The 15,000-nt window shown below is 42.6% G+C and overlaps 1 protein-coding gene and 1 long non-coding RNA gene across 27 annotated transcripts in view; one reads left to right on the top strand and one right to left on the bottom strand.

Moving 5' to 3' along the window:
* Window positions 1-4,425, top strand: part of LOC126990221 (uncharacterized) — a 10,456-nt gene extending 6,031 nt beyond the window's left edge. The window contains exons 2-3 of one of the 2 annotated variants that reach the window (XR_007744125.1): window positions 2,679-2,826; window positions 4,267-4,425. This is a non-coding gene — a long non-coding RNA (uncharacterized LOC126990221). Of the gene's footprint in view, window positions 1-2,678; window positions 2,827-3,926 lie in introns of both variants that reach the window. The other variant, XR_007744124.1, reaches the window with a different exon arrangement.
* Window positions 1-15,000, bottom strand: part of LOC126990219 (ralA-binding protein 1-like) — a 195,232-nt gene that overhangs the window by 102,601 nt on the left and 77,631 nt on the right. For 3 of the 25 annotated variants that reach the window (XM_050848770.1, XM_050848769.1, XM_050848771.1), the window contains 3 exons: window positions 7,796-7,926; window positions 7,456-7,580; window positions 6,417-6,996 (listed from right to left, as the gene is read on the bottom strand). The exons of 19 other annotated variants lie outside the window; for them this stretch is intronic. The gene's annotated coding sequence lies outside the window, so the exon portion shown is untranslated. Of the gene's footprint in view, window positions 1-6,416; window positions 6,997-7,115; window positions 7,423-7,455; window positions 7,581-7,795; window positions 7,927-15,000 lie in introns of those variants that run through there. 3 more of the 25 variants (XM_050848772.1, XM_050848773.1, XM_050848774.1) reach the window with 3 other exon arrangements.

Below are 15,000 nucleotides of genomic sequence, written 5' to 3'. Positions count from 1 at the left end.
AGAGAGAGAGAGAGAGAGAGAGAGAGAGAGAGAGAGAGAGAGATCTATACAGCAAGGTCTAACAATAGGTACATCCAACCCGCCTGAAAGGAAGGATTAACATAACCTAACCTTACTCACCTACACACCTATGACAAAATTAATTCTTGCTCAAATGTTTTTGGGGAAAATTCATAAGTGGGCAACAATTAAATGACTGTCCAGGGATGGGGATTCCAACCCTGGCTGGCAGATTCATAGGTAGGCATGCTAACCACTACACCATGGAGCCCTAAGAATTCGCCACACTATACCAGGACAAATAATTCTTAGTGTGTGCCCTGGTAAGATTCAAATGTGCAGCCCTGGTAGTGAGTAAGTGTATGGGGATTGGTGGGTAAGTTTATGGGCATTGGTGAGTAAGTTTTGGGGGCAGGTGAGTAATTTCATGGGCTCAGGTGAATAAGTTAATGGGCATTGGTAAGTAAGTTTATGGGCACAAGTAAGTTATGGGCATTGGTGAGTAAGTTTTGGGGGCAAGGTGAGTAAGTTTGTTTGCAGAAATGAGTAAGTTATGAGAGAGAGAGAGAGAGAGAGAGAGAGAGAGAGAGAGAGAGAGAGAGAGAGAGAGAGAGAGAGAGAGAGAGAGAGAGAGAGAGAGAGAGAGAGAGAGAGAGAGAGAGAGATAGAGATAGAGAGATATAGAGAGAGAGAGAGAGAGAGAGAGAGAGAGAGAGAGAGAGAGAGAGATCTATACAGCAAGGTCTAACAATAGGTACATCCAACCCGCCTGAAAGGAAGGATGAACATAACCTAACCTTACTCACCTACATACCTATGACAAAATTAATTTTTGCTCAAATGTTTTTGGGGAAAATTCATAAGTGGGCAACAATTAAATGACTGTCCAGGGATGATGATTCCAACCCTGGCTGGCAGATTCAAAGGTAGGCATGCTAACCACTGCACCATGGAGCCCTAAGAATTAGCCACACTATACCAGGACAAATAATTCTTAGTGTGTGCCCTGGTAAGATTCAAATGTGCAGCCCTGGTAGTGAGTAAGTGTATGGTGATTGGTGAGTAAGTTTATGGGCACAAGTAAGTTATGGGCATTGGTGAGTAAGTTTTGGGGGCAGGTGAGTAATTTCATGGGCTCAGGTGAATAAGTTTATGGGCATTGGTAAGTAAGTTTATGGGCATTGGTGGGTGGGTAAGTTTTGGGGGCCTGTTAGTAAGTTCATGGGCTCAGGTGAGTAAGTTTATGGGCATAAGTGAGTAAGTTTTGGGGGCAAGGTGAGTAAGTTTATGGGCATTGTTGAGTAAGTTTTGGGGGCAGGTGAGTAAGTTCATGGGCTCAGGTGAGTAAGTTTATGGGCATTGGTGAGTAAGTTTATGGGCACAAGTGAGTAAGTTTTGGGGGCAAGGTGAGTAAGTTTGTTTGCACAAATGGAGAGAGAGAGAGAGAGAGAGAGAGAGAGAGAGAGAGAGAGAGAGAGAGAGAGAGAGAGAGAGAGAGAGAGAGAGAGAGAGAGAGAGAGAGAGAGAGAGAGAGAGAGAGAGAGAGAGAGAGAGAGAGAGAGAGAGAGAGAGAGAGAGAGAGAGAGAGAGAGAGAGAGAGAGAGATCTATACAGCAAGGTCTAACAATAGGTACATCCAGCCCGCCTGAAAGGAAGGATGAACATAACCTAACCTTACTCACCTACATACCTATGACAAAATTAATTCTTACTCAAATGTTTTTGGGAAAATTCATAAGTGGGCAACAATTAAATGACTGTCCAGGGATGGGGATTCCAACCTGGCTGGCAGATTCATAGGTAGGCATGCTAACCACTACACCACGGAACCATAAGAACTAGCCACACTATACCAGGACAAATAATTCTTAGTGTGTGCCCTGGTAAGATTCAAATGTGCAGCCCTGGTAGTGAGTAAGTGTATGGTGATTGGTGAGTAAGTTTATGGGCACAAGTAAGTTATGGGCATTGGTGAGTAAGTTTTGGGGACAGGTGAGTAATTTCATGGGCTCAGGTGAATAAGTTTATGGGCATTGGTAAGTAAGTTTATGGGCACAAGTAAGTTATGGGCATTGGTGAGTAAGTTTTGGGGGAAGGTGAGTAAGTTTGTTTGCACAAATGAGTAAGTTATGGGAGAGAGAGAGAGAGAGAGAGAGAGAGAGAGAGAGAGAGAGAGAGAGAGAGAGAGAGAGAGAGAGAGAGAGAGAGAGAGAGAGAGAGAGAGAGAGAGAGAGAGAGAGAGAGAGAGAGAGAGAGAGAGAGAGAGATCTATACAGCAAGGTCTAACAATAGGTACATCCAACCCGCCTGAAAGGAAGGATGAACATAACCTAACCTTACTCACTTACATACCTATGACAAAATTAATTTTTGCTCAAATGTTTTTGGGGAAAATTCATAAGTGGGCAACAATTAAATGACTGTCCAGGGATGATGATTCCAACCCTGGCTGGCAGATTCAAAGGTAGGCATGCTAACCACTACACCATGGAGCCATAAGAATTAGCCACACTATACCAGGACAAATAATTCTTAGTGTGTGCCCTGGAAAGATTCAAATGTGCAGCCCTGGTAGTGAGTAAGTGTATGGTGATTGGTGAGTAAGTTTATGGGCACAAGTAAGTTATGGGCATTGGTGAGTAAGTTTTGGGGGCAGGTGAGTAATTTCATGGGCTCAGGTGAATAAGTTTATGGGCATTGGTAAGTAAGTTTATGGGCACAAGTAAGTTATGGGCATTGGTGAGTAAGTTTTGGGGGCAGGTGAGTAAGTTCATGGGCTCAGGTGAGTAAGTTTATGGGCATAAGTGAGTAAGTTTTGGGGGCAAGGTGAGTAAGTTTATGGGCATTGTTGAGTAAGTTTTTGGGGCAGGTGAGTAAGTTCATGTGCTCAGTTGAGAAAGTTTATGGGCATTGGTGAGAAAGTTTATGGGGGCATAGGTGAGTAAGTTTGTTTGCACAAATGAGTAAGTTATGGGAGAGAGAGAGAGAGAGAGAGAGAGAGAGAGAGAGAGAGAGAGAGAGAGAGAGAGAGAGAGAGAGAGAGAGAGAGAGAGAGAGAGAGAGAGAGAGAGAGAGAGAGAGAGAGAGATCTATACAGCAAGGTCTAACAATAGGTACATCCAGCCTGCCTGAAAGGAAGGATGAACATAACCTAACCTTACTCACCTACATACCTATGACAAAATTAATTCTTGCTCAAATGTTTTTGGGGAAAATTCATAAGTGGGCAACAATTAAATGACTGTCCAGGGATGATGATTCCAACCCTGGCTGGCAGATTCAAAGGTAGGCATGCTAACCACTGCACCATGGAGCCATAAGAATTAGGCGCACTATACCAGGACAAATAATTCTTAGTGTGTGCCCTGGTAAGATTCAAATGTGCAGCCCTGGTATTGAGTAATTGTATGGGGATTGGTGAGTAAGTTTATGGGCACAAGTAAGTTATGGGAATTGGTGAGTAAGTTTTGGGGGCAGGTGAGTAATTTCATGGGCTCAGGTGAATAAGTTTATGGGCATTGGTAAGTAAGTTTATGGGCACAAGTAAGTTATGGGCATTGGTGAGTAAGTTTTGGGGGCAAGGTGAGTAAGTTTGTTTGCACAAATGAGTAAGTTATGGGAGAGAGAGAGAGAGAGAGAGAGAGAGAGAGAGAGAGAGAGAGAGAGAGAGAGAGAGAGAGAGAGAGAGAGAGAGAGAGAGAGAGAGAGAGAGAGAGAGAGAGAGAGAGATCTATACAGCAAGGTCTAACAATAGGTACATCCAACCCGCCTGAAAGGAAGGATGAACATAACCTAACCTTACTCACCTATATACCTATGACAAAATTAATTCTTGCTCAAATGTTTTTGGGGAAAATTCATAAGTGGGCAACAATTAAATGACTGTCCAGGGATGGGGATTCCAACCCTGGCTGGCAGATTCAAAGGTAGGCATGCTAACCACTACACCATGGAGCCATAAGAATTAGCCACACTATACCAGGACAAATAATTCTTAGTGTGTGCCCTGGTAAGATTCAAATGTGCAGCCCTGGTAGTGAGTAAGTGTATGGTGATTGGTGAGTAAGTTTATGGGCACAAGTAAGTTATGGGCATTGGTGAGTAAGTTTTGGGGGCAGGTGAGTAATTACATGGGCTCAGGTGAATAAGTTTATGGGCATTGGTAAGTAAGTTTATGGGCACCAGTAAGTTATGGGCATTGGTGAGTCAGTTTTGGGGGCAGGTGAGTAAGTTCATGGGCATTGGTGAGTAAGTTTTGGGGGCAAGGTGAGTAAGTTTATGGGCATTGGTGAGTAAGTTTTGGGGGCAGGTGAGTAAGTTCATGGGCTCAGGTGAGTAAGTTTATGGGCATTGGTGAGTAAGTTTATGGGCACAAGTGAGTAAGTTATGGATATAGGTGAGTAAGTTTTGGGGGCAAGGTGAGTAAGTTTGAGAGAGAGAGAGAGAGAGAGAGAGAGAGAGAGAGAGAGAGAGAGAGAGAGAGAGAGAGAGAGAGAGAGAGAGAGAGAGAGAGAGAGAGAGAGAGAGAGAGAGAGAGAGAGAGAGAGAGAGAGAGAGAGAGAGAGAGAGAGAGAAATCTATACAGCAAGGTCTAACAATAGGTACATCCAGCCCGCCTGAAAGGAAGGATGAACATAACCTAACCTTACTCACCTACATACCTATGACAAAATTAATTCTTACTCAAATGTTTTTGGGGAAAATTCATAAGTGGGCAACAATTAAATGACTGTCCAGGGATGGGGATTCCAACCCTGGCTGGCAGATTCATAGGTAGGCATGCTAACCACTACACCACGGAACCATAAGAACTAGCCACACTATACCAGGACAAATAATTCTTAGTGTGTGCCCTGGTAAGATTCAAATGTGCAGCCCTGGTAGTGAGTAAGTGTATGGGGATTGGTGAGTAAGTTTATGGGCACAAGTAAGTTATGGGCATTGGTGAGTAAGTTTTGGGGGCAGGTGAGTAAGTTCATGGGCTCAGGTGAATAAGTTTTTGGGCATTGGTAAATAAGTTTAAGGGCACAAGTAAGTTATGGGCATTGGTGAGTAGGTTTTGGGGGCAGGTGAGTAAGTTCATGGGCTCAGGTGAGTAAGTTTATGGGCATTGGTGAGTAAGTTTTGGGGGCAAGGTGAGTAAGTGTATGGGGATTGGTGAGTAAGTTTATGGGCACAAGTAAGTTTTGGGCATTGGTGAGTAAGTTTTGGGGGCAGGTGAGTAAGTTCATGGGCTCAGGTGAGTAAGTTTATGGGCATTGGTGAGTAAGTTTTTGGGGAAAGTAACACTCAGGTAATCCTTAACATAAATACAAACTCCACCACCCCGTCCAGTGTCATACCGGTAAACTTTATATTGTGGAAGATAAATAAGTTGGTCTGGAGTACGATGAAGGAGCCACGTCTCACTGACACAAAGGACATCTATATGTCTATCTTTCACTAATAATTCAACCTCCACTTTGTTTCCTAGAAGGCTCTGTGCATTAATGTGTTCTATTGTCAGATAATCGTTTTTATTGTGGCCTTTTACTGTATTACTACCGGCGTTTTCTTCTTTGTCGGACTCCTACTGGTTATGGTAATCGCACAGACGGCTCTTATGACCAAGCTTACGACACATACCACATCGTAACCTATGGTCAAACCTGCACTGAGCCTGTCGGTGGTTAAATTCACCACAGGTGGAGAGAGAGATGAGGAGAGAGGTGGAAGAGAAGAGAGAGATGAGGAGAGAGGTGGAGAGAGAGATGAGGAGAGAGGTGGAGAGAGAGATGAGGAGAGAGCATGGAAGTAAGGAGGGATTTGAGAAATACAATAACAGTACTAACCCTCACATATGAAACGTGGGCCTGGAATGAAAGTCAGAGGTCTAGAGTGCAGGCAGTGGAAATGAGTTATTTGAGGAGTGCGTGTGGTGTGAGTAGAATGGATGGAGTGAGTAATGAAAGTGTGTTTTGGAATGTAACACAGGGGTGAAGGGCAGAAGTGAAGCGACAGACTTTAAAGTGGTTTGGCTACATGGAGCGAATGGAGGAGAGTAGGATGACCAGAAGGGTGTATGTGAGTGAGATAGAGGGAGGGAATGTTGGACCTCCAGTGAAATGGAGGGATAGGGTGCAAGAGTACGTTAGGGAGAGGGGGGAAAGATCTTTGAGCAGGCAAGGAGGGAGTGTCTGGATAGAGAAGGTTGGAAGCTCTTCTGCCGTGGCCATCCCCTGGTGGGAGCTCCTAGGAGCAAGCATCCATGACAATAGATAAATAAAGATAAATGATAGATTAATAGATAGACAGATGAAGACAGTGCATATGTTAATAGATAAAATAAATAAATAAATATGGAGAGAGATCAATGAATTTATATTCTAAGCAAGAACTACCATTACTACTACTACTACTACTACTACTGCACTCACCCTTAGGCCTAGTGTCATCAAGGCTCCGAGTCGAGGGGCGGGGGCAGCTCTCCCCTCCCCTGCGGCACCCCCGAGGCCCCCTGTGCCACCCCCGCTGTCCCCTGTGGCACTATTTGTATGACAGTATCTTGGGGTCCTCTTTCATTGGTGGAAATTTTGGTGGTGAAGTTGGTGAATTTTTCCTCCTCCTCTTCCTTCTCCTCCTTTTTCCTTCTTCTCTCCTCTCTCCATCTATTTGTTCCTGTGTTTCTCTCTCCTCCTCCTCCTCCTCCTCCTCCTCCTCCTCCTCCTCCTTCTCCTCCTCGGTTTTGGGCTCGTCACTTGGCACTCTGACATCACCCTGGAGTGCCGAATCACCCTCCGTCTGAGGTGCCACACTAACACTGGCACTCACGGCACTGCACTCGTCAACAGTGGCACAGTGTCGGAAACACAACCAGTCTCACTAGTCGGCACTTCCTCCGTGCTAATAACTGTCACATTATGGGTGGTGGTGGTGGTGGTGGTGGGTTGAGTAGGGTGCCGCTGTAGACTCCCAAAGCTGCTCCTCCTTGCTCCGAGACACCTGCCCGGCGGTTACCTGAGAATAAATAAATAGATAAATAAATCTGTCTCTCTCCCCATATATATATGTATATGTAGTGCGGCGACTATGCCTGATGAACGAGCCTCCCATAACCCACTTAGCCAGGGGGGTACCTCTTTGGCCGACTCGGTAAGGAGTGGCTCTCCCGTCACGCTGGTCGCGGGTTCAGTCCCAGGCAGCCGGGGAATACCCTCTCCTTGTTGTGATTAATTTCTCATGTGTTTCGATACACGCAGAGGACATGTGGGACCGAGAGAGTAATAGAAAAAAAGAGAATAGAAAATCTCGTCATTAAATATATATATACATAATTAAAATATTGAGAGAAATAAATATCAATTGACAGACAATAATATAAAAGAGCATTTGACTTACATTTAGCATAGATAAATATATACAGATTATCTATCTATCTATGGACACACACACACATACACACACACACACACACACCTGAGTATGGAGGTGTGCCAATAGATATTCCTGCTTCATCATTTCCACCTCAATCTCTGCCACACTTTGCAGCTGCTCCACACTCCGCTCTCCACTGCTGCTGCTACCCAATGGGGGGAATGTACCTATGGGGGGCGGAAGGAGAGGTGTATAGGGGTGTTGTTGCAAGGGTGTGTTCTGTGAGGTTGCAAAAGTTTTGTCCAATAATCACTAGGCTTATCCAACTTTTCCTTAAAATGTTTCTTGCACAAACCACCTCCTCCTCCAGTCTATTCCATAGTTCAATGCTTCTGTGTGGGTGTGTGGGTGTGTCCCTTCCCCCAAGTCCCCGAAGGCTCACTTTTTGATGGCGACTCCCCCAAAGAGGTAGGCACGGTTGAGGAAGAAGACATTGAGCACCCGGTGAGAAATCTGCATGGTGGGCGACAGCACGATGCTCACATTCTGGTAGGTCATCTTGGTGTCACGCTCCTGAGGGGGAAGACTGAGGTGAGGAGAAGGTATGTTGGGGGGACACAGCCGTTAATTAACCGTGTAGCAGCAACGGGCCAAATTTGTGCCTTTACCGTGTAGCAGCGACGGGCCAAATTTGTGGCTTTACCGTGTAGCAGCGACGGGCCAAATTTGTGGCTTTACCGTGTAGCAGCGACGGGCCAAATTTGTGCCATGATTTAAACCCCCAAAATAGATGATACATAATCTGATCACAAATTCTTTGATATATGGAAGTATAGAAGGAAAAGAGAGGAATACAGAAGGAAAAGAGAGGAGAACAAAAGGCAAATAAAAAGAATATGGAGGAAAAAGAAGGACAAAAGAGGAAAATTGAAGGAAAAGAGAGAGAGAGAGAGAGAGAGAGAGAGAGAGAGAGAGAGAGAGAGAGAGAGAGAGAGAGAGAGAGAGAGAGAGAGAGAGAGAGAGAGAGAGAGAGAGAGAGAGAGAGAGAGAGAGAGAGAGAGAGAGAGAGAGAGAGAAACACACACACAAGGAATATCAAGGAAAAAAAAAGAGGACAATTGAAGGAAAATGGAGAAAAGAGAGAGAGAGAGAGAGAGAGAGAGAGAGAGAGAGAGAGAGAGAGAGAGAGAGAGAGAGAGAGAGAGAGAGAGAGAGAGAGAGAGAGAGAGAAAAAAAGATGAGTATATGAATGAGTGGTGAATCTCTCTCTCTCTCTCTCTGAAACACACACACACACACACACACACACACACACACACACACACACACACACATCTTACTGAAGGGGAAAAAAGAACCTGCAACTAATCTCTCTCTCTCTCTCTGGAATAGATTTAAAATACACATTCGGTTCTCTACTTCCTTCTCCTTCTCTTCCTCCTCCTCCTCCTCCTCCTCCTCCTCCTCCTCCTCCTCTTCTTCCTCCTCCTCCTCAAGACAGCGAATTAATACAGGAGAAAAAAAAGATCAGTATATTTTAGAGAGAGAGAGAGAGAGAGAGAGAGAGAGAGAGAGAGAGAGAGAGAGAGAGAGAGAGAGAGAGAGAGAGAGAGAGAGAGAGATTCAGAAGATTCAGAATTGAGAAGTTTATTCCATATTTTCCATTATGGTTATTCTTGACATTTCTACAATAAAGCACATGAGTATATAAGTACATAGTAGCTACATCCTGTCCTGCCTTTATCTACGGCAAGGAGTCTAATTTTAAAATAGATGTGCAATAAAAATATTAAAATTAAAAGGGAAATAGAATATATTAAAATACATTGATAAAAGACTACATATTGAACTGGTCACTAAAAAGATATTGGTGCAATTGCTTCTTAAAAGATGGTAAAGATTGTGCCTTCCTTATCGAGAGAGGGAGGCTGTTACAGAGTGTTGGTGCAGCCACAAGCATGGATCTTGCCCCTGTACTGGTGCGTGCTTTGGGGACGTGTCTGGTAGGAAATGCTCATGTCACTCACATATGGCAAACAAAACAAATAGCTCGGTACGTTTCCCTTTATGATGTTATAGGTCATTACGCCTAGTTCCCTTTATGATGTTATAGGTCGTTACGTCTAGTTCCCTTTATGATGTTATAGGTCATTACGCCTAGTTCCCTTTATGATGTTATAGGTCGTTACGTCTAGTTCCCTTTATGATGTTATAGGTCATTACGCCTAGTTCCCTTTATGATGTTATAGGTCATTACGTCTAGTTCCCTTTATGATGTTATAGGTCATTACGCCTAGTTCCCTTTATGATGTTATAGGTCATTACGCCTAGTTCCCTTTATGATGTTATAGGTCATTACGCCTAGTTCCCTTTATGATGTTATAGGTCATTACGCCTAGTTCCCTTTATGATGTTATAGGTCATTACGCCTAGTTCCCTTTATGATGTTATAGGTCATTACGTCTAGTTCCCTTTATGATGTTATAGGTCATTACGCCTAGTTCCCTTTATGATGTTATAGGTCATTACGCCTAGTTCCCTTTATGATGTTATAGGTCATTACGTCTAGTTCGTACTCGTATTTTTTGTTGACCTTCAGCCAACCGAGCTCCTTTAAGAATGGCGTCACATGGTCACGTTTGGCGCCACCACCCAGTGCAACTTTTGCAGCATAGTTTTGCAATTTTTGAATTTGTTGCATGTGTGTTTTATTAGCGGTGGGCCATATTTTTATTCCATAATTAATTATGCTTAATACAAGTGATTGTACAGCAGTAATTCTTGTCTTTTTGCTAAAGTTCTCTTTTATACGATTTATGTACATAATGGTACTAAAAATCTTACTACTTATTTTGTTTATGTGCGTATCAAAAGTCATGTGAGCGTCAAAATATACACCCAAGTTCTTGAGGGAGGTGCTGGGTGATGTTACTATCATCAACCTGTAGGTGGATGTTTTGTGGGATCTGGGATGTCATTCCCCGACTTCCAATAAACATGCACTGGGTTTTCTTTGTGTTTAACATTAAGCCATTTAATTGGAAATATCTTGTCGATTTTAATAAAGTTTCCTCTCCTCTGCTAATTAGGTCTTGAACTCTGTCTATGTTTCCCGTGTGTATGAACTGTGTGTCATCCGCGTACTGGATGACGAGGCAATCGGAGACGTATTGTGAGAGGTCATTTACGTACATTAAAAATAAGATAGGCCCGAGCACTGATCCCTGAGGAACTCCATAGGAGACGCCTAATTTATCTGAAATATGTTTGTCGATACGGACAGACTGAGTTCTATCACGAAGGTAATCACTAAACCAAAATGTATCTATTCTCATTTCCTTTAGCTTGTTCAGTAATATTTGATGATTGACACTGTCAAATGCTTTTGACAAATCGCACACAGTAACTAAGGATATGTTACCATTATCAATGTTCTTATAAAGTTTATTGGATAGTGTTAGTAGAGCGCTTTCAGTAGACAGTGCAGATCTAAAGCCGTGTTGTGTGTTATTAAGGAGATGGTTTCCTTCAAGATGTTGGATTAGCTGACCTGTTACAACTTTCTCCAGGATTTTAGAGACAATGGGCAGAAGTGATATTGGTCTATAGTCTTTTGGGTCGCTTGTATCTCCGCCTTTAAAAATAGGGATGACTATTGAGTGTTTCCATGGTGACGGGAATGTTCCAGTTGTTATTGAGGTATTTATAATGCATGTTAAGTACGTTATTATAACTGGCAAAGATTCTTTTAAGAAGCGCGTTTGAATGCCATCTGAGCCATGTGCGGAAGAATTTTTCAGTTGTTTCAGTACTTGTATAATAGTCTGGGAATCAGTTGGTTGAGGTCTGAACATATCACATGTTGGGTTTATGGTGTCACATGCATTGAGTTGTGATTCATTGTCATGATTTAATAAGTTTTGACGTGATTTATCAAAAGTTTCTTTCCCAACATTTGCAAAATATCTATTAAATCTATTAATTTCATCACTGATTGTTTTTTCGTCTTCTAAGAGAAGTGGACAGGTTTTATTTTTGTTACTTGGTACGAGTTGTTTCAACGTGTTCCATATAGCACTACTATTCCCTCTGTCATCCTCGAGTTTTTTATTGTAATATTCAGACTTGGATTTGTTGATCAATTGCTTTACTTGTTTCTTTAGTTCCTTATATTTCACTTGGAGAGCTGTGTTATATCTGTCATTCTTAAGGAGTGTGTGTGTGGTGTTCCTCTCCAGCATCTTAGCTCGTAAGTCATGAGTGACCCATGGAGCCTCTTTACTTCCCTACTCACTAAAGGTGCACACACATTAAGACATTTGTTGAAACATTCAGTGAATATGTTAACTTGTGTTTCGGTATTGTCAGTGGCAAACATCTGTTTAAATTAGCACTCTCCTGATAAAGTAAGTTACACAAAAATATCTTCTTAGTTCACGAAAAGTTTTACAGTCGCTTGGCCTTTCGTAAGTTAATAGTTACAGTGATCAGTTCATGGTCAGCCACATGGCACGGAAGTGTGTTAGAAACTATTACAGAATGAGGTTTGTTGGTTACAATTAAGTCTAACAGTGTGGCAGAGCTGGAAGTAATCCTCGTGGGTTTGGTAATTACTTGAGTTAGTTTTGCATTTGCAATAATTTGTTTCAGCTTACTGCTGTTTAATAAAAAATCATCATTAAAATCCCCTAAAATATAAAAATCCTTACCTTTTAAAATGACACATTTTAAAACATCAGATATATAGTCATATGTACAAGAAAGTGACTTGGGGTGTCGGTAAGGCACCCGATAATGACTGTAGGAAACTCACAGCTTTGAACTGCCACCCACACGCCTTCCACACCCTGTGGTCTTACTACGTCAAAGTGTACAGGAGTAGCCTTGTAAATATCTCTTATATAGATACAAACACCTCCACCCCTACCCTTGCCACACCTAAAAATGTTATAGTTAGGAATATCAATATATTCGTTAGGAGTTTCAGGTGATAACCACGTTCCACTTACGCATAATACATCACTGTTTCTCTCTTTGATCAGAAGGTCTATCTCATCCTTGTTAGCCATAATACTCTGGGCATTAGAGAGAGAGAGAGAGAGAGAGAGAGAGAGAGAGAGAGAGAGAGAGAGAGAGAGAGAGAGAGAGAGAGAGAGAGAGAGAGAGAGAGAGAGAGAGAGAGAGAGAGAGAGAAAAATATATATAAGTTACAGCTTGTTCATGCCCACCTCCCTCTCCCCTCTATGTCAATCCCTCCCATCCATGTGTGTGTGTGTGTGTGTGTGTGTGTGTGTGTGTGTGTGTGTGTGTGTGTGTGTGTGTGTGAGTGAGAGAGAGAGAGAGAGAGAGAGAGAGAGAGAGAGAGAGAGAGAGAGAGAGAGAGAGAGAGAGAGAGAGAGAGAGAGAGAGAGAGAGAGAGAGAGAGAGAGAGAAAATATAAGTTACAGCTTGTTCATGCCCACCTCCCTCTCCCCTCTATGTCAATCCCTCCCATCCATGTGTGTGTGTGTGTGTGTGTGTGTGTGTGTGTGTGTGTGTGTGAGAGAGAGAGAGAGAGAGAGAGAGAGAGAGAGAGAGAGAGAGAGAGAGAGAGAGAGAGAGAGAGAGAGAGAGAGAGAGAGAGAGAGAGAGAGAGAGAGAGAGAGAGAGAGAGAGAGAAAAATATATATAAGTTACAGCTTGTTCATGCCCACCTCCCTCTCCCCTCTATGTCAATCCCTCCCATCCATGTGTCTGTGTGTGTGTGTGTGTGTGTGTGTGTGAACCAATTAGCAGACTGGAAAACAGCATTGCAGAGCTGCGTGCAGAAATGCACAGTCTCACACAAAAAGTGACAACCGATGGTAAGCAGAAATTATTTTCTCATGTATTACAGTCAACCAAGGATAGCCAACAGCTGGCAGAAAATAAGAAAACGAGAGGAATGGTAGAAGCAAATCAACAGGCTGTTTTTATAAAACGCAAAAGTGGCTCTACAGTAACAAAAGAAGATAACGATCAGATTGTAACAGCTCTGAAGTCTGTCCCTACTGTATCAATGAGAAACGTGACAGAAGACACGGTGAAGCTAGTATTCCCAAACAGTGCCATAACCACCCAAGCCGTAGAAGCCCTGGGAAAAACGCCCAACTCGAACCAGTATGAGCTCGCCCATCAAAAGAAATTGAGGCCTAAGTTAGCCGTGACATACGTACCAGACTCAATTGTGGATTCAGATTTAAACCAAATAATATTGGATAAGAACACAAATATTACTGAACTCATAGATGAAGAGAATGAAATAAAAGTTCTGACCAGTAAACCAAGTGCACCAGGGTTCAAAACTGTCATACTAGGAGTGTCACCAAGAATCAGAAATGCCGTCATGAAAAATGGAGGATATATCTATCTGCATATGTCACGATGTCATACATATGACCATTACTGGGCACTGAGGTGGTAATTGTTCACAGTATGGCCATAAGGCTGAAAAGTGTACCCAGCTGAAACCTCGATGCGGATTTTGTGCCGGAGAACACAGGTCAAATGATTGCACCACGAAGATAACTTGAAATGTTGCCACTGTGCGGATGCCGATAGACCACAAACAGCCCATTCAGTATTTAATATAAAATGCCCAGCATTCTTAGAAGCCAAAAATCGAGTTATCCGACGCACAATGACACGTGAAGAGGATATATATCCAAAAAACTAAGATTTGAGCCAAGCCTACAGGTAATAAGTCCTACATATCAACCAAATTTGCAAGATTGCTCACCCCCAGATTACCAGTCAAGCACACCACTACTCAATAGATCAGCAATAATATGCTGCAACATTGAGGGTATATTTCCCAGGAAAAAACATTATAAAAGAAATATGCTGAGTGAAATAGCTAGGACATGTAACGCAATATTAATGTGTTTTACCGAATCACACTTACGGCAAGATATAAAAGATGGGGAAATAAAAATTAGTGGTTTCCAACAGTTTCGAGGAGACCGCCTAGCAGGAAGGAAAAAAGGTGGAGTAATAGTTTATGTGAGGGATGATTGGTCCCGGCATACAAAAATGTTAGTAGCTGGTTCTGATGGTGAAACAGAATACGTAGTGCTATATAGAGCGACTGAAGACTATCATAATCACTGTATACAGACCGCCAGGATGTTCACAACAGAGTTTTCTAAATTTTAATAATTGTATAACGGAGGAGATACGGAGATTGGGACCGCCAGAGCCAACAATAATTATAAACGGGGACTTCAACCTGCCAATTATAGAATGGGACACCAAGACAATGTATGGGGGAATAGCAGTGGACAGACTACACTCTACAACGTTGGTGAACTTGGCAAACGAATTTTTACTGAAACAACTAATAAACGAACCTACAAGAGGAGAGAACATACTGGACCTGGTATTTACTAATAATGAAGAATTGGTAAATACGGTTGACATTGAAGACACTATACTATCAGACCATAGATTAGTGATAGTGGAGACGATGCTGAGTGATATAGGGAAGGCAAATAATACCAGAAAACTTGAGTCTTTTGCAGCATTAAACTTCTTCCACTCTAAAGTCGATTGGAACGCAGTGAACAAGGAGATTGCAAACGTTAACTGGAATTCAGAATTAGAGAATAAATCGATTAACATGATGGTTGA

This window comes from Eriocheir sinensis, unplaced genomic scaffold (assembly GCF_024679095.1).
Source record: "Eriocheir sinensis breed Jianghai 21 unplaced genomic scaffold, ASM2467909v1 Scaffold15, whole genome shotgun sequence".
Taxonomy (NCBI): domain Eukaryota; kingdom Metazoa; phylum Arthropoda; class Malacostraca; order Decapoda; family Varunidae; genus Eriocheir; species Eriocheir sinensis.
This window is presented reverse-complemented; position numbering and strand designations above follow the sequence as displayed.